Source organism: Hemitrygon akajei, chromosome 4, assembly GCF_048418815.1.
Source record: "Hemitrygon akajei chromosome 4, sHemAka1.3, whole genome shotgun sequence".
Taxonomy (NCBI): Eukaryota; Metazoa; Chordata; class Chondrichthyes; order Myliobatiformes; family Dasyatidae; genus Hemitrygon; species Hemitrygon akajei.
This window is the reverse complement of record NC_133127.1, coordinates 135,887,483-135,903,752: the sequence shown is the minus strand read 5'-3', so window position 1 is coordinate 135,903,752 and position 16,270 is coordinate 135,887,483.

Here is a 16,270-nt window from a genome sequence, read left to right as displayed (position 1 = left end):
GGGTGGGACCCAACACATTTTAATAGAGTCTCTTAAAGGCAAAGTCCACACACACATGCAAACCAACGCATGTGGCCAAGCCTCACATTTCACCACATTGAAATCATTCACGCTCTATTTACAGAGAAGGGGGATGCAGGTCGAATGATCCTGCCCAACAACTGAGGAACCTGGCAGAGGACTTTGTATACAGGGAACTTGAAGAATGACCCTTCACCTTCAACTGTTTCCCTTTCTTGCTCCTCTTGACAGTATTTCCACATTGCACTGAGGATGGGGCTTGGAATTCCATTTACCTGTTCCTCCGGAACATCAGCAATGCTAAAGACATTTCTTTATGGGACATGCGGGATCCCCCATTCCCTATCTGCTTCTCTAACTTTCGTACTTGACTGCGCGCACCCTCTGCTACACACTCTAATCCTTGCCATAATTGAGTCACTGTACATACAGGATGACCAACAGCCAGTGCTATTAAAGACAACACTCCCCCTTTTAATGAAACAGTTGCTGAGTTGGAATAATAGTGTCCCACTATTCCAGAAGATAACTTGATGTTCTCTGGTGGAATACCACTATTGCGGTATATTTCTGTGATAAGAGCCCACTGGAGTAGAACTTTTAATACCCTCCTCTACTGTGCCCCACTCCACTTGGGGTTTTAAATTCCATTCAGTAAGAGTGGGATACACAAGTTTAACTGCTGCCATTACCCGAACTCACAGTGATGCATTGTGCTCAGGGGAAGCAAGCACTGTTCTCAGAGTGATATTGATTGCGTGTTGGGATGCTAGGCTCCCTAAGGCACTCATCTCTCTATTAGATAGGTTTTCACTGGTATCCCCTCATCCCATAACCTCAATAACCATGCTGCCAAAGACTCTCCAGCCTTTTGTCTCTACCTATCCCCTAAACTCGCTAGTGCAGAATTCTCTGAGCTCTGTTGTCTCGAAGGTGTCCAATATGCCATTTCCTGCCCATTCCTGAGCCACTTCCCCTTCCTGAGTGGAAGAAGCTACAGGCTGATATCCCCCATGGTGTGTGTGGAAACATGTAATTACTGGTCTGGCCCCTACTGTTTCGGACACACAAGGCAGAGGGCAATCATCTCGACGATTAAACCAAGGGGTCTATGCTACCCTCTCTCCCTCATTTTCATCATTTACCAGATATCGCCACCTCCCAGCCACTCAGTAGGATCATCCCAGTCTCAACATGGCTCGAGCCTTAAAGGGATTAGGTTTCCAATTGGCCCTTTGAGTCATCTCTAAATTCTGTGCTTTTATTAGCTGACAGACTTTCAGTATATTCATATCTTCTAACTTGGCTGTCCTACTCTGAGCTGTAAATAGTGATATGCTCAGAAAAATACAGCGCCGAAATCTTCCAGTTCATTCTTCAGACTCGCTATCACTTTATACTGATTTCTTACAATTGTTGCAAACAGCCAGAAAGCATCCAGCTCTTTCCTCTTGGGAAAATCCAGCGATTTAAGTATAGAAACAATGTGCTGTCCCATTTCAACCCTGGCGAAATCTAACCAGTTTGGTCAACCTACCGGCGACATTCCATAACCCATCAGTAAATTAGCGAGACTTCCAAAGCCTGTGCTAATATCTTTGCACTCTGTGACTCTATATCTCTCAAAATGAGGGTCCTCTCTTTTAAATAGCCCCTTAAATAAATGCATTTCTGCTCAAAAAGCCAGACCCTGCTTGCAGCGCTAAATGTAATGCTGAATCAGGGTCATGGGTCCGGCAAGTGAGACAGGGATTGTACTGATTTTGAATAGATATATTAATCATTTATTTACAGACAGTTAAAATTTGACCAAACATTCATGTTCCCCAAGTTACAGACACTACAAAGCCAAATACTCAACAAACATTCGTACATTCAACAAACATACTGAGGCTACATCCACACTAGACCGGATAATTTTGAAAATGCCGGTTTTGCGTAAAAACAATAGGCATCCACACTAGGTGTTTTTAAAAATATCTCTTTCCACATTGAAATGGATATTTCGGCGAATCTCCTCCTACTGCGCATGTGTAGGACATATCTACTGAAAACAAGTGACATGTTTGGTGTTGAATCTCGCTGTGAAAGACGGTGCGTATTTGTTCAGTTACAGATTAGAAAAACTTAAACAATGGGCATCTGTTGACTCTCGCACAGGAGGACTTAAAACTAAAAAAAAAACAAATACTGAAGCGTATGGAGGCAACCGACGGAGTTCGCGGACAGATTGACCCGGCTGACGATGAACATTGGAAAACTGACTAACTCTGTTGCATTAATAAAGCATCTTGTTAAATGTGTAAAACATGTCTGCATCAGTATTATCTTGTATTTCTATACAACGTTACATTAGGGTGTTACACATCTATTGTCAGAGAAGTACTTGCATAATTAGGTAAACCACCTTCATATGAGCAAGGACAGAAAACAGGGCAAAGTGAGTATACTTATTTATTCAGTAAGTTATGAGTCAAAGTATTTGGTGAGTACATTTCTAACTCTTCTGGCTTCAGTCTCCTTGCCGTCTGTTCTGAAATTGTTAAGTTGAGTTCAAGAAAACAATGAAATAGCGCGCTGCTGTCTGACAGCATTTTCAGATTTCAACTGTAACCCTGTCCACGCTGATTTGCCCAAGCGGCGTTTTCAAAATTACACACCCTGGAGAGTGTTTCTGAAAAGCTCCGGTTTCGGGGTACGAAAATGCCGTTTTAGTGTGGACGGAGGGTAAAAACGAAGTGGAAAAGCTTCGGTTACTGGTTTATCTGGTGTAGTGTGGACGTAGCCTGAATTCAAAGTGTGTGCAGAGCGTACCTTCCCAATAGTATTGCCCTAAACAAAGGAAGACGAGAGCAAGCTCCTTCCATGTGCTATTTGAAACTGGACACCAGGCAGTATCTAATGGGAAAAGCAGCTGCAGTTTCTAAACTAACCAATCACCAATCAATAATCAGAATAGGGCACCCCCACACAGGACAGATGCTTGAATAAAAAAAGTGGGGTGAGGGGAAGGAAGACTAGCTAGAATATGATAAGTGAAGCCAGGTGAAAAGTAAATGGCTGGAGAAGAAGGAATCTGATGGGAGAAAGGGAGGAAGTAGGGGCAACAAGGGGAGGTGATAGGCAGATTTGAGGCCAGAATGGGGAATAGAAGAAGATGGAAGGGGTGTGAATTTTTTTCCAGAAGGAAAAATCAATGTTCATGTATCCATAGATGCTGCCTGACCTGCTCAGTTCATCCAGCATTTTGTGTGTCTTGGATCTGCATGATCTCTTGTGCCTTCAGGAGCTTTGTTTATCTCAAAGCATGATGCTGTGGGATAATGCACAGTGCTAACTTGACCTCCCAGCCCCATTGAGGTAGGTATTGTCAACTATTTAAGATATTATTACATGACTAGAGACATTGTTCCTTGAACTTTGAACTATTGAACTTGAACTTCGAAATTGATAATTGGGTGCGGCAGAATTTGTGTTGATCACTGAATAAATACTCACTGGGAGTTTTTCTTTTCTTGTTCTAACTCTCTCAAATAGCCACTTTCCATGTTCTTTATGCCCTCATCTTCTAAAGTAACCATGAAGTTATCTGATCCTTCCTTCTGTAAAATTATTCCTTGCAGACTTCAAAAGCCACCACAAAGTATGGTAAAGATTAATGAAATGCACCCCAATCAATGTTTTGTAAATCAGTTAAGAACAGATGTTTAGCTAATTGATCATCCTCTGAAAAGCCTGCGAGGACCAAATTTACAGTTCTGGTATCAAATCAGTGATGCAGGTGACTGATATCATAATATGGTCATCTGTACTTCCACAGCACAAACTTAATGCCATTCTCAATGTGATGACACAGATGTGTATGCATGCATCATGTATGACATTGGAACTGGAACAAAATTTGGACCCATTGTGGCTGAACAATAGATGTTATATACTAAAATCTCTTGTGTAGTTCAAAGTTCAAAAATTCAAAGTAAATTTATTGAAGTAAGTACATATTGCCATATACCACCTTGAGATCAATTTTCTTGAAGGCATTTACAGGAAAAAAGAAATAAAATAGAATTTATGAAAATCTATACATAAAGAAAGACTGACAAACAGCCAATGTGTAAAAGAAGGTGAACTGTGCAAATAAAGCACAGGTACGGTTCAGCCTTTTTTTTCTGATCATTTTGCCTGCACGTATGTGATTTTGAGCCTTACAGTACAGCTAGAGGATGAGGTTCTGCTGAGCTGTATCATAGTTGAGGGGTTTTTGCTAGTCATCTGACAATCAATCCCATAGATATTTATTTAAGTACTTAGTAATTTGGTCTGCTTCAGTATACCACTTTTTAAAAGCACAGCAAGAAATAAAAGTATCAATAACCAACTTTATGATATTGCTTTTATTGAATTTCTGGTTTCATAATATTGTTCTGAATGCTTCAAACTGGAAAAGACAATAAATTTATCAAGAGTAATATGAATCTGATTTTCTCATTACGATAGCACAAAATTGCTTCTCCTGTTAAATATTTTATATTTACTTCACCTTTTCTATTTTGATTGACATGCTTCGTATCAAATATTCATTTACAAATATTCATTTATTCCAAAAGAATTTAAGAATGAGAACAAATGTTTTTTATGTGTCCTTAAAATGTCTTGGATTCATACTGAAGGCTGGAAGGAGTTTTTATAAAGCAGTTTTTATCATAATGAAATTTTAAGTCCACTGACAGGTCTTCGATGAATGAATTATTGAATTGTAATAACTTTTGAAAACTCGAAGATTTGCACAATTTGGTACATTTGGGAGAACAATAATATTTAAATTTTGCCTCTATTATAAATTCGTAAACAATTAATTCTTACACCTGGTGGTGCTAAAGTGTTAATCTGATCTGATTTCTGGAGAATTGTGTTATGTAAACAAAGCACTTGGGTAATTTCTGGTTGTCTTGCTTAATTTGAAAGTCATTGATGACAAATTGCAGGTGCGACTTGGGAGCAGGTAATGAATCCAGTGCAGTAACAGACAGGGACATCCCCTAGATGTTGCCAAGGCAGAGCACTGTCACTTAAAAACCTGGTTTCCGCTTGTTCTGCAGTTTGCTCAATCAGGCATTAGTACCTATTATTTACAAGCAAAACAGAAAAGCTGAAAATGCCTGTCAGGCAGCATCTGTGGTGGAATGAACAACCGCTTAATGTTTTGGGTCAATGACCCTTCCTCAGACCTGGGGAAGAAATTGAGGGTTTACAGCTTTCAAAGCAGAAAAGGGCACTGACAAACACAAAATGCTGAAATTGCAAGTCAGGCAGTATCAATGGAGATGAATTAACAGCCTACATTTCAGGCCGAGAGCTAAGGCACGTAAAGGACAGAGGTAAGAAAGCAACATACACATGTAAACAGGAAACAATGAGAGTGCCGTTTATCTGGAAACACACTGTAGGATAGAATATTATCTGAAGAAAATAAAGGCTAATCAGGTGATAAGGAGCACAAGTGTTGTCCATTAGTATGGTACAGTAATTTAAAGTAACAGGCTGAGAAAGGAGCTCAAGCATAATAATGGGAAATGATAAGAGCAGTGTACCTGAAGTTGGAGAATCCAGTGTTCATTCCAAAAAAAAAACTGCTGGAGGAGCTCAGTGGCCAATTTCTATCTGTGGTGGCAAAGGGGTAGTTGACATTTTGGGTCTAGATATAAAGTCAGAACTGATGCAGGGTCTTGACCCAAATTGCTGCTCCTCCAGTAGCTTGTCTTTCAGTTCAGATTACAGCATCTGTAGTCTCGTGTTTTCATTCTGCAAGGTTGCAAGCTGACTCGATGGAAGGTGTTCTTCTAGCTTATGTTGGGCCTCATGATGACGTGCAGCAGGCCACAGGTGGACAATTCAAAATGAGCACGGGATTCAGCATTAAAGCGGCCTGTGACAGGAAGCTCAGAGTCATAACTGTGGACTGAACACAGGTGGTCTGCAAAGTGAGTGCCCAACCTATGTAAAGATTATCTCATTCTCATTATTTATTGCTGTTTATATTTGCATGGTTGTCTTCTACAACCTGGTTGACCTTTGATTGATCCTGTTATAGTTATAGAGTCCTGACGAAGGGTCTCGGCCCGAAACAACAACAGTGCTTCTCCTTATAGATGCTGCCTGGCCTGCTGTGTTCCACCAGCATTTTGTGTGTGTTGATAGTTACTATTATATAGGTTTGCTGATAATGCCCACAGGAAAATGAATCTCAGAGTTGTATGTGGTGGCATATATGCAGTTGATTATAAGTTTACTTTGAAGTTTGATTCTGCAGTGAAGAAGATGCCAGACTGAATATTCTATACATTAGACTAGACTGGAAGAGATGTAAGTGCAAGATGCTTCCCCTGGAATAAATGTTTGGGTCGATGGATGTGGGAAGGGGAGAGGTGAGAGGACATGTGTTACGTTTTCTACAGTTGCATGGGAAGGTGCCGCGGGTCAGGGAGTGGAGGGTGAGGACAGAAGGATGGACCAGGAAGTCGCCAACTGAATGGTCCCTGTGAAATCAGGAGAGAATGGACAATGTGATTGGTGGCGGCATCATGTTGGATCTGATGGAAACTGCGAAGGATGAGTTTGGGAGTGGGGGGGAGCTATCTTTGTTCTGACCTGTTGGAGGGGTGGCTTTCTCCCTCCCCTCTGCCTCTAATTCACAATCCTATTCCGACTGGTCTGTCTGCAGTATCCTCCATTACCACACTGAGTTCCAACATAAACTTCCAGAACAGGACCTTTCATCTTCTGTATTGGCATTTTCCTACTTTCTGGATTGGACTTTGAATTTTTTGCCATCAGGTAAACAGCTCTCTCATTGTTTCCCATTTTTCATGTTAATATTGCTTTCTTATCCCCTTTTTCTTGTTCTAACCCCAGTTTTGAGATCAACACACACATTCAAACAGCTGAAGGAACTCAGCAAGTCAAGTAACATCTACGTAGGGGAAATAAACAGTTGACATTTTGGCCAAGACCCTTGTTCAGGACTGGAAAAGAAGGGGGCAGGAGGAAGAATAAAAAGGTGGGGGACACAGGTAAAGCAGTACAAGCTGGTAGGTCAGATCAGGTGAGTAGGAGTTGGATGAAGGGGGATTGAAGTAAGAAGCTGGGAGCAGTGACCAGGTAAGGAGATCTCACCTGGTCTTAACTATCACCTATCAGCTTGTACTCCTTCCGTTCCCTCACCTTCTTATTTTGCTTCTGTCCCCTTCCTTTCAAGTGCTGACAAAAACTCTTGGCCTGGAAAGTTCTGTTTGTTCCCCTGCATAGATGCTTCTGAAATATTAACTGGTATTTTTTCACCTAATGCTGTTTGACTGCAGACTTCTAGTATTTCTGTTTTTGTTTCAGGTTCCAGTGTCTGCAGGTTGTTTTTTGTTTTTGTTTTACTTTTAGTTATCCTGTAGAGCAGCATTACTCAAAACATGGTAAAAGGTGTTGGATCTGAAAGCCAATTCTGCTTGTATGACATTCAAATCCAGTCAGTATATCTATTAATTTGACATGAGCACCAATTCCTTTAAGTTCCAGTAACCACTCCCCTCAGTCCCTTTTCTCCTCTTATCTCTTTGGCTCCCATCACTCCACCCCTTTCCTCTCTTTTGTCGTCTCAATCTGCCCCTCACTTACACATTCCTCCCTCCAGTTTCCCTCCTCACCTCTTTCTATTTATTCCATGGTCACTGTCCTATCAGATTCAATCTTCTTTAGCCCATGGTTACTTCCAGCTATCACCTCCTAGCTTTTTACATCATTCCCACTCTCCTGCTATTACCCGCTCACCTGGATTCACCAAACACCCACCAACTCTTGACCCACTCCTTCCTTCCACCTTTTTATACTGGTTATCTCGCCACTTTTTTTCCAGTCACAATGAAGATTCTCGACCTGAAATGTCAACTGTCCATATCCCTCCATAGATGCTGAATGACCTACTGAGTTCCTCCAGCTCCTTTCAGCATTTGCAGTTTCTTTTGTCTCTAGTTAGAATATCAACTGTCCCGGGACGCCATCTGGGCCCGTCGCCTTCCTTGGATCTATCTTCAGGAAGACTCTTCTAATGTCTTCCTTGGTGACGATGAATCTTGATGCTACTGGGTCCGGTTCATCCAGAGGGGGCGGGGCGCTCCTCTTCTGTTTGAATCTTGCGTAGAATACGTTAAGTTCGTCAGGAAGAGAAGCACTACAGTTATTGATATTCCCAGTCTTTTCTTTGCACCCAGTAATCTCATTTAGACCCTGCCATAGTCTACTGGCATCCCTCTGGTTAGCCTGGGCTTCCAACTTGGCTCGATATTGCTTCTTGGCACCCTTAATGGCTTTCCGGAATTCACATAAGTTCCATTTGCCTCAAGACCTTCCCTCCCATTGAGCTTCACTTGGCAAATAAAATGCCCCTTAAATTGCATGATCTTAACCTTTGGTGCTACTGACTTTTAAAAAGCTGATCTACGATGAAATCAGCATTGGTGTTTTGCTGCCATGTCTTTCTAACAAAGTCTACTATTATTCATTAGAATGTCTAGGCTTTTCGTTTTTAAACTGTTCCTTTCCAGTAGGACCATACGGCAGAAATTGGACATTAGGACCAAAAGAAGGAATTAGGAGATCAAGATCAGGGAAACTTAACAAACAAAACTGCAACAAAATTCACACATATTGAAAGCACTTTGGATTAGACAGTTCTGTGAACTCCAAAGACAATAACCTATCCCTCAACATCAGCAAGATGAAGGAATTGGTTGTTGACTTCAGAAGGAGTAGCAGACCGCATGACCCCATCTACATCGGTGGTGCGCAGGTGGAACATGTCAAAAGCTTTAAGTTCCTCGGGGTGAATTTCACAAATGACCTGACTTGGTCTAACCAAGCAGACTCCACTGCCAAGAAGGCCCACCACCACCTTTACTTCCTGAGAAAGCTGAAGAAATTTGGCCTGTCCCCTAAAACCCTCACTAATTTTTATAGGTGCACAGTAGAAAATATTCTTCTAGGGTGCATCACAACCTGGTATGGAAGTTGTCCTGTCCAAGACCAGAAGAAGCTGCAGAAGATCATGAACCTAGCCCAGCACATCACACAAACCAATCTTCCATCCTTGGACTCACTTTACACCGCACGCTGTCGGAGCAGTGCTGCCAAGATAATCAAGGACAAGACCCACCCAGCTGAAATGTCGACAGTACTTCTCTTATAGATGCTGCCTGGTCTGCTGTGTTCCACCAGCATTTCGTGTGTGTTGTTGTTCAGCCAACACACTTTTTGTCCCACTTTCCTCCGGGAGAAGGCTCAGGAGCATGAAGATACGTACGGCCAGATTTGGGAACAGCTTCTTTCCAACTGTGATAAGACTGCTGAACAGATCCTAACCCGGATCTGGGCCGTACCTTCCAAATATCTGGATCTGACTTGCACTACCTTACTTTCCCTTTTTCTATTTTCTAATTATGATTTATAATTTAAATTTTTATTATATTTACTTCGATTTGTACTTCAGGGGGCACGGAGCGCAGAAACAAATATCACTGTGATGATTGTACGCTCTAGTATCAATTGTTTGGTGACAATAAAGTATTTGTATTTGTAAGTGAACCCTGTTAAGTTCTGAGTCCTGTTATTGTGGGGAGGTGACCCCAATATGTGGATGGAGGATGGGGAAATTAGAACCTTGGGGATTTCTCTCTCTCCCCATCCCCCCAGAAGCCACCAGTAAAGGGCAAACTGATGGCCACACAGTCCCTGACCCTGCAGTGGAGGCCACTAGTCCATACCCCTCCAACCTCCATGGAACAGGGCGGGGAAGAGCAGCAGGATGGGTGACGAACAGAGTGAGGGAGAGGGACCTAGGTAGGATAACACAGTATGTCTCACTGAGAAGATTGCCATCAGGGAGTTTTCCTCCAAAGGAACGGAGAGTTGGAAGACGGGAGCCTCTGCCCACATGGTTGCTGAGGATCTGGGATGTGGGGAGTGCTGGGTTGAGATTGTCTGGCAGGGAAATGGGTCCCCTGAGGGAGGTGCTATCATCCCATCACACAGTTAAGGTCAGGTACCCCTCATTCTTCGAGGGAGGTTTGCATCCTGGGAGGAGTGGAGGAAGGGACCAGGGCCCTTTGCCATTGCAGGGTCATAGGTTAACCTCAACCATGGTCGGGTATTTTGTTAAAGCAGCAGCTCCCCATTTAAAGCTCTTACTGTGGCCAATGACAGACACTGCCGTCAGATTATTAAGGATTAGTGTAAATGGGGGAAGGTCTCCACAGTTGGGTACACAGACTATTCAGGCAGCCTGGGGTGGGCTGGGCGGAGAGTCCTACGTGACCCATAGGGAATTAATTTTGGCATTGCTCAGAGCCGGGGTCCCACGGAAGCTGGTAATGGGGTTCCCACCCCCATCTTCTATGCATTGTGGGGGGGGGGAACACCGCAGGGGAAGAGGGGCAAGGAGGCCAATAATGGAGAGAGGCCGTTCTTCAAGCCCTCCCCTGATGGGGGCTCCTGTTTCCTGCAGAATTCCTCGCATTCCACTCAGTGTTACCTATATCCCTCACTGGAGACTCTGCTAAAGACACTGGCAGACCTTCAGTGGCAGCAGGGGTCGGGTGGTGGCTGTTGCCTTCCTGCCCCTTCCCCATAGGGAGGGGAACATTCGCCCCGCATCCTCTTCCTAAAATAAAGTGGGAATGCTTTGTGTCTTCCAAATGTTTTGTGAGGTGTGGCAACATGTGAGTTCTCTTGAGTGAGAGAACGTGTGAGTGCGTGTGTATAAGTGAGTGCAAAGTCATGTGTATGAATTAATCTAAGAGGAAGAGTGTGTTACTTAATTTTGCTGGGTGTGTGTGTGTGTGTGTGTGTGTGTGTGTGTGTGTGTGTGTGTGTGTGTGTGTGTGTGTGTGTGTGTGTGTGTGTGTGTGTGTGTGTGTGTGTGTGTGTGTGTGTGTGTGTGTGTGTGTGTGTATCTTTTCCTTTGTTCTTTGGAATATGTTTCTACTGTGTATTAAATGTTATTTTCCAAGTTTTTTCCCAGTTTATCTGTGAAGCTTCAGAAGGAAGGAAGGTGTGAGTATGACTTTCTGTTCTGCCTTATCTGTGTATTAAGTTGTGTCTTTAATTCTTTGCTTTGGAATCTACGGGAGAGAGAGAGAGACCGGGGTTCCATACTGGTCTTGTGGAATCCAGTGCAGGGTGATGGAAATGTGTGTATCTCTATTCCGGATATGAGATTCCCACATTCTAGAAGAAAAATTGGCATGTTGGGAAATTGGTGACTGGCGTATACTTGAATTGGGAATGTGAGTTTTTTTCCGGGGGGGGGGGGAGAATGGAACATTTGGAGAAGGAACTGAAACATTGTTTTTCATTGTAAGAATGTCCCATAAGATTTAACATATATTGGGTATTGTCAATGCATTGATTGAATTTTAGTTCTTTTGGAAAAAACACTACAAAGTTAAGGTACAGGCACAGTGTGCATCTCACAAAATTCAAGTGAGTAGCCAGGATTCAGGTAATTCTAAATGCAAATGTAGAATGTGCTTGAAGTGCAGCATGTGTTGGGTAATATGCCATTGAGAATTCACCGTTTCTGACCATAGAGAACCAGAGGGAGAGGGCAGACCAAGTGAAGCAGCCCATTAACAATCTCATTACAGGAAACTTAAATAATGGCCATCAACCTCCTGATTGAAACAGACCTGCAAATGAACAGGAATGGGAGCATGGATGCAGAAGACACAGAGAGAGCACGTGACAGCAAGCTGCGAATAACGTCAAGTCAAGTCAAGTCAACTTTTATTGTCATTTTGACCATAACTGCTGGTACAGTGCATAGCAAAAATGAGACAACATTTTTCAGGACCATGGTGTTACATGACGCAGTATAAAAATAACTAGACCGAACTACGGAATAGAAAAAAACACAACACAGAGAAAGCTACACTAGACTACAGACCTACACTGGACTGCATAAAGTGCACAAAAACAGTGCAGGCATTACAATAAATAATAAACAGGACAGTAGGGCAAGGTGTCAGTCCACACATTAAAATATAATGGTAATGGTACTTTGTAATGAAGGCTCATTCTGGGAGGAAGATGATTAGTTATATAGATTAGAATAGAAAGAGAATAGAAAATAGATAGGAGGGATCTGACTTAAGGCAGACATCAGTTTGCACCTCTTGTTCGTTCCACAACCTCAATAGCAAGGCAGACTGAGAAAGGAGAAATTGCACTCAGTGTCCGAAAGCAGCCGCCCCAGTCTATATGGGCAGTGAACACAATTGAGCTGGGCCTGCGATCAAAAGAACAGTCCAGGAGGGTGTACCAGCGGGGTGGGGTCTTTGCAGCTATTCAAATAGAGGCCACACTAAATCCTCCTGCTGGTCGATCAAAGAGACCAAGGGACTGTTGTCAGATCATTCTGATCATTTTCTGTCGTGGCACGGAATGTGAACTGTTGCCTGTGAACCTGAAACAAAGTTACCCCGCTGTGACCCTGCCTGTACAGTATCTACAGACAGCCATTCCTGACAGTTTTAGTTATCAAAGATTGAAGAGGTGAAGATAAGGATGTGATTAAAGTGCAATGGGCCCATAAGGAAGGAGGCAACAAGTACATGAATAACACAGCTGTTTCCTCGTGTTTGTAGTTTAAAGACTGATTGAAATTGTGAAGTAAAACGTATCCAAGAAGAGGATGTAATCAAATATCTGGAACGTTTTATTGCTACCTCTGCCAGTTAGGGGTGTAATTGAAAATTCAATCCGAGATGAGCACTCCACAAGTGTAACGCTTTCACGATCAGCCAGTGTACGTCTAGGGGAAGGTTCGGCCGCCCGCCAAACTGCGCCTTCCGTATACGTGGATGCTGTGAAATGCACACTAATACAAACTTGCACACATTCTAGCTAAGGACTGGCCAATTTAAGCTCTCCCACTGTCTGCAGTTTGGCTCCTGCACCTGCTAATAATGTCATAGCGCAGGAAATGTATAAATTTAGCACACTGAAAGCACCTGGTCTCTTTTATTCGTCTGGGTCACTGTGAACCTGCCACAGAAACAGTGGAACTCTGCTGCAGTAAGAGAGGGCCTGGGCTCATGTTTTATATATTTGTAACTGTGTGCAACTTGAATGGTTTCCTGAATGCCTTGTGTTTGTCTTGTCCTGGAAATAAATGGGTAACTTACTTACTGGTAGTTAGTGTCACTTACTGAACCCATGCCTGATTTCACACAACAGCTGATATCAGGGTGGTTGAGGCCTGAGGATAAAAATTAAGTGTAGGATCGACCTTCTGTGTTGCCAATCTGAAACCGTTCCGGGTTATCCTTGTAGTGCACAGTAATGGTTAATTCCAGGACAGTGTGTTGTAATTGTACTCTTAGTGCACACAAACAAATATTGCACATCGAATCATGTAATATTGTGCTCAACTCATGCTGAGATGCATCCAATTCTGCTTCCAGACTGATGCCAATTCATCATTATCCTGTTTTACTCAGCAGTAGGCAAGCATTCGTTTATGTAATTTGAAATAAACTGCATTATAGAATCTAATTTCTGGGCTAACACCATTAATGGTTTCATTGCATAACAGAAAAATAAACTGTTGAGCAAGCACAAAACATTTCTCAAAACATACATGTCAGCAGAAAAAAATTACAGAAGTGGTTTAAAAATATTCACTAAGAAAAGTTGTGTCCTGCTGTGGACACTTGTGGGTATTATCATGGTTGAGTTTTTAGTTTGTATGAAGAGTTAAAATTCTAAGCCACTTTTCTTAGTCTAATTTCCAGTTTGATAAAATGAACTCACCCAAATTTATTTTTCTTTCCACTGATATGTTTTGTTTACTTCTAGTTTTTTACTAGCACTAATTCATATCAAAATGTTTCACTGTACAAAAGAGTTATGAAAAGCTCCATTTAGTTCATTGATATATGGGAAGATAAATACTGTACTGTCAATTCAGCAGATTCACTTGGACACAGGAACAAAAAAGTTGTAAGCAGAAAAATAATGAACTTGTCATTTCTTTTATAACTTGTAATTTATTGTTACAATCTACTGTGAAAACTGATATAAAATTGTTAGTTACAAAGTCTTTTTGCTGATTTCCTTTTACAAATATACAATACTTGCAACTGTCATTTAAGGGGAAATTTCCTTTACATTGCAAATAAAAACAGAAAGCTATTTAGGTGAATAGGTATGTGGAAATATGATGCAAGTGTTTTTTTTAAGGGTGAAATTGGATGGCAGACCAGAAAAGTAGGGTAATAGTGCTAATTTTGATAGTTTGGCCATAGCAAATGACCTTCTAGCTCCCATGCAGCTAGATCGTTCATCACATTAAAAGAATTGCACCTAAAAGGGTGCAAAATGATTCTGTTTTCATGGATGTCTGTGAAGAAATATAATTTCAGGATGTATATTGTGTACATCTCTCTGATATTAAATGGAACTATTGTAAATATAGCCAGCAGGGAACTGCAGGATGACCATTTTGGATGACTTTTAAAACAAAAAGATCTCAAGTGTACAGTGCTCAAATAATGCCCGAAGAAGAGAAAGATCCTGTGAGTGTTTCATACAAGTTGGCAGGTGAATCTGGATATCTGTAGTTTACACCAGGTAGTCACAAGGGAATTAGAAAGAGGGTCACTTTGGCTTTTTGTTCGGGTGATCAAGGTATCACGAACATTGGTGACCTGATCCATCAAGAAATTGAGACATCATTGTTTTAGGGTATTAGAAGTTTGTGCCAAAAAGACAGGTTAAATGCAGTTGACACCAGGATTGATGGCATAATGGACAGAGAGGAAGTCTATCAAAGCTTGCAGTGGCGTCTGGGTCAGCTGGAAAATGGGCTGACAAATGGCAGATGAAATTTAATGCAGAAAAGTGTGAGGTGTTGCACTTTGGGAGGACAAACCAGGGTAGACTTCCATGGTAAATTGTAGAGCAGATCCATAATTCCTTGAAAATTGTGTCACTGGCACATAAGATCAAAAAGAGGGATTTTGGCACATTGGCCTTCATAAATCTGAATACTGAAAGAAAGAGGTAATATGCTATGTTGAAGTTATCCAAGACATTGATGAAGCCAAATTTGACATATTGTGTGCAGTCCAGGTCACCTACCTACAGGAAAGGTATCAATAAGGTATCTTCTTCCAGTAAGATGGTAGCATGCTCAAATACAATGGCTTCTACGGGGCAAACCAAAGATGCAATTGTCTTTTTTAAATGTATTTTTTAACAATTGCAAGACCCTGCTGGGCATTAAGAATTTAAAGTACTGCAGGTCTACCCCATCAGTGAGTTGCTCATTGGTGAATAAACTGAAGGAGCTGGACTTAATGCAGATTGTGCTGCTGCCTGTATCAGAGAGCAGTCAAATTAGGTGTGCGAAGGTGGCATGCGATCTAACACTGAGTGTTCATCTTACACTCTTCTTTGTGATTACAAGGCCCCATTGGACATTGCTAGTGTGGAATGCTGCAAAGTCTGTTTCACTGGTGTTTCACGAGGGGAGATTTGATAGTGGTACACAAAATTATGAGGGATATAGATAGGGTAAATGCAAGCAGGTTTGTGCACTGAGATTGGGGAAGACTAGAACTAAAGGTCATAGGTAAAGGGTGAAAGGTGAAATATTTAAGGGGAACCTGAGGGAGAACTTTTTCACTCAGAGGGTGATGAGAATGTGAAGCAAGCTGCCAGCAGAAGTGGTGGATGTGTGTTTGATTGCAACATTTAAGAAAAGTTTGGGTAAGTAGATGGATGGGGAGTGTATGGGGAGCTATGTTCCAGTGTGGGTCAATAAGATTAGGCAGAATAACAGTTCAGCACAGACCAGATGGGCCAAAGGGCCTGTTTCTGTGCTGTAGTGCTCTATGAGGAAGGCAGTGGGATGGCCTTTTTGGGGAAATTGGCAAACTGGAGCCCATGTCTTGGCTAATCAAGAATCAGTGTAGAAATACAGCTGATGGGAATCTCATTACCATGGAAACCAATGATGTTACATTTCATTGTTTTCAAACCATATTTCCAATCAGGTAGTATTTAAATAACCCATAACACGGTCTATTTCTAGGCTATACATTTTATCTAAATTTGTTTCAGCTGCATTACTCAGGACTTAGAATTTATTTTAAGTCACATCCTTGCACCATGTTTCAGATGGCATTGTTTATACAAATAATTT